Genomic DNA, 4,478 nt, shown 5'->3' on the forward strand with positions numbered 1-4,478 from the left:
TATATGCAACAAAGAAGCATAAAAAGGCATAGAGACGACGCACATAGCAAAAATGAAAGAGAAGTAACAATCAAATTTTCGAGGTAACATCAAAAGGCATATAGACAAAAAACATTAGCAAAAATGAAAATAAGAATTCGAGAATATCATCAAAAATAATGACAGGATGTACAAATTATAGAAGTATCTTGATAATAATAAAAACAAACACATATTCAACTATGCGTTTGTCCTCAGTCTATAAAGCAGTAGTTTTCGTTTATTGTTTTCACATAATTTAGACTGTTGGTTTTCTTGTTTGGTTTGTACTAGTATACATTTAGAAATTCTCGACTTTTTATAGCTTGTTTTACGGTAGGAGTATATCAAATTGTAGATAGTTTACGTCTACGTCGTTTTGCATTGGGCCCCATGCATAAATATCTCATTTGAAATAATACCACGTCTAGCCTGCTTATTTCATATTATATATAATATGTATATGTGGTAAATTTGGAATCAGGTTCGGTTAGATACACGCGTTCAATATATTAGAACCTTATTTTCACTCAAAATAAACATACATGACCATATATGGAAATCGACAAAACAACTTATGACCATATATGGAAATCAAGGCACGGGCGGCGGCGGCGGCGGCGGCGAAGGTATTGTTCAAAACTTTATAAGAAGGGGAGAACACGGCCTTCATCTAATCATGGACGAGTTTTATTTATTCGTCAATAGCGGAGACTCACTCGATCTCTTTCCCGAGAATAGGGGAGGTCAGTTCTCAGTACGTTTACCTCGATCACACTTAACGAATGGAACGTGGGAGTGTGCCCTATTGGAAATGACGTTCGTGCCTACTTTCGAAATACCAACGCGCAGGGTCTACTTATGTTCCGACGTGGTGAGGGAAGAATCGTACGTCAAAGACACGTATCTACCACTACTTCAATCCGTAGCAGTACGACGGGACGAGACGATGGAAGTCATCTTCGAGAGACCACTCTACCGCACGACGAGGGGAGGCGAGGTGACACTATTGGAAATCAGCGTCAGAGACGATAGATTACGAGTGTGTCGATTCAAGGACGATCACGTATTCTGTTTGCTGCATTTTAGAAAAAAAGTTATAAGAGGATAGCGGATCATTCGATATCGAAGTATAAACATGGAATGTCCTACCTGTCATAGACGGTTTTCCAGGAGAGATGTCATGTTGAGACATTATCGCAATCAACATGAAAGTGGGGATACACCGCCGCCGCCGCCGCCCGTTCCTGCGGTGGAAGAACAGCCGCCGTCCGGCCCGTTCCTGTTTCGACACCCGTTTACCATGATCGTCTCGGGTCCGACGTCTTGCGGCAAGACGCATTTCGTGGCGGAAGTCCTCCGAGAAGCGGAAGCGATGTGCGAACCGGCGCCGCAGAGAATCGTCTGGCTGTACAAGAGGTGGCAACCCCTCTACGACGTCGTGCGAGACGGAACACTTCCTGCGACAATTCGACGAGGCCACGAGAAGACGACACGGATATCTCCTCGTGGACGTCAAACCGGAGACCCCCGAGACGGAGAGACTGCGCACGAACGTCCTGACGGTGGCGGGAGAGGAGGAGACGACCAAAACGAAAGAAACAAACACGGACGATCTGATCGCCTGCGAAGAATGCGGACTGGTCTTTGTACACCGCCGCGGACTAAAGGAGCATGCGTGTGGCAGGGAGGAGGAGGAAAGGGTCTCCAAGGCGAGGAGGCTCGACAGCAGCGAGGATACCTCCGTATACGACACGGAAGAAGACGCACTTCCCATGAGAGACGCGGAACTAGAAGAAGCGTTGGAAGGGTTACCGGTGGATGTATGTTGTGCCGAAGAGTTAGCCGCAGACATCTCGCACCGACCGATGACCTATGTCGTCAACACGGATACCTGCGATGGACCGGGGAAGCATTGGGTGGCGTTTCACTTTCCATGCACGGGACCGGCAGAATTCGATTCACTCGGACGTTCTCCGGAGTATTACCATCGTCGCTTCAGGAACGTGCTCATCGCCAATGGACCTCAATACAGATTCAGTACGACTCAAGTGCAACCGGGATCATCCGATACGTGCGGACTCTATTGTGTACATTTCGTGAAGAAGAGATATAGAAACATTAGCATGGAAGACATTGTGAAAGATTTTTTGTCTAGAGACTTGATAAATAACGACGACAAACTGCTTGCATTGTACGAATAAATGTAATAAATATATATGAAACTGACATCTGCGTTGGTATTTTTTCTATTTGCCCCGAACACGATACGATTAATCGGTGATTGATGTTCACATCATGAAGAGTTGCTTCCCTTTTTTGTATCAGAGTTCCTCGATACGATCACGTGACCTTGCCTCTTTGAATTGTCACTCCACGAGAGATATATATACAGAGTTGCTTCCCTTGTTTTGTACCAGAGTTAACGTTTCTCGATACGATCACGTGACCTGCTGTCCATATATGGTCTTATATGTTTATTTTGATTTTTGAGTGAAAATAAAAGTTTTTTTTCCAAATTTGGTCATCATTTCCATATATGATCATAGGGTATCTGGTCGGTTTCCATATATGGTCATGTATTTTATTTTGATTTTTCAACGGAAATAAGGTTTTTACCAAATTTGGTCATGATTTCCATATATGGTCATAGGTTGTTTTGTCGATTTCCATATATGGTCATGTATGTTTATTTTGAGTGATAATAAGGTTCTTACCAAATTTGGTCATAATTTCCATATATGGTAATAGGGTATTGTGGTCGCTTTCCATATATGGAATTAATCATATGGTGGTCCAAGAGTCATAATCCGACATCTGGTGCTTCCGTTTTTATATATAGCCCTTCATACTAGAATTGGCAAAGATCTACGTGAGTCATATTGTTCATATGACGTCAGCACCTTAGCGCCTTGCGTTTTTGTGGTTGCATAAAACATCTTAACGAACAGAAAAATACTTCTCGAATTTTCATACGTACATCATGGTATTGTCATGTAGTGAGTCATGCCCCGATCTTGCATCCTGATGATTCATGGTTGCGTCATGACCAAATATGACCTGCGTCCATCCGTCGTGACTCATCTTCCTTACTTCCGCTGACGTCATTAGGGCTAGTATATGCCCATATATCATATTGGGGGCGGGGCATGCGCATATGACGTCAGCGCCCTAGCGCCCTGTGTTTTTGTGGTGGCTCAAACTGAACCGTCCCTACTACTGATGGTAATACAAAATGTAAGCTGCTTATAGTGTGTGATAACATTCTGTGAGGGAAATCGATTTTTGCTACACCACTGTTCAGCGAATTTTCTGTATAAAGTCAATAATGATGCATACTTTTGAAACCAAAACCTTCTATAGCTTTAAATACGCAAATGAAAGATTTAAAAACTATACCAGTAGAGAACGACATGTTTATGAAATTACAGCGACATATTTGGTTGATATATTGTTATTCGTTATTACAAAAACTGAACTTAAAATATCTGTCATTTTCTTCATACTTAGTTTATCCCTTTTACTGATTATAATGTGCACTGATCATTATTATTGAATTTTACGCGGTTTGATTGGATAAAGTTTGATTAGTTCACCTTCAAACTATTCTTGCTTTTCATACATGTATATTAATTAACTCAGAACGTTCACGAATATGTTCAGTAACTTGAATGACCTTCTAACTGGACACTTGACGAGTCCATATTATGTTCTATCAATGAAAGTAAAGGTATGAAATGTAAGAATTGCCACTTCTTATATTTTCATAAAAATATTTCCTAATAAACAGTAGATAAATTATTTATTTATAGCCTATTGCGGAGAAAAAAAAGAGAAAAGTTTACATGTAAAACCGTTTTTTCCATAAAACAAGTCACATTTAGAAGAGAAATGTTGAAATACAGTTTACACACGGCTACGCCAGGTAAAATCATTTGTTTATCTTAACAAACAAAAAACAGTGTTCAGTCTCATTGGAATATATTAATTACAAATAATTCCAAACTTAAGTAGTCATGAAATAAATTAAAAATATGTCCGATCTGACTTTTTTTTTATCAAAAGTCAATACGATCATTTAATTGTCAATTTCGTCTACCTCACAAAATCGTGTTAGGCACTATAATACATAATTTATAAACAGGTAAATTTGAGGAAATATTACGTGTGTGTCGTGCTATGATAAACATTTTTTTTTATGCTTTAGCCATGTCAATATTCCAGAAAGTTCAAGATATTTTAATCTGCTGGTATTCTAAGAGTTATTAAGTGATTCGATATTACAAGAATTACTTTTTCTGGCTGTTGGTGACAAAAATTTTTGATGATAACAAAACAAAAAAGTATTAAATAAGGGCAACAGTAGTATACCGCTGTTCAAACTCATAAATCCATGGACAAAAAACAAAATCGGGGTAACAAACTTAAACTGAGGGAAACGCATTAAATATAAGAGGAGA

This window comes from Mytilus galloprovincialis, chromosome 8 (assembly GCF_965363235.1).
Source record: "Mytilus galloprovincialis chromosome 8, xbMytGall1.hap1.1, whole genome shotgun sequence".
In the NCBI taxonomy this organism is placed as follows: domain Eukaryota; kingdom Metazoa; phylum Mollusca; class Bivalvia; order Mytilida; family Mytilidae; genus Mytilus; species Mytilus galloprovincialis.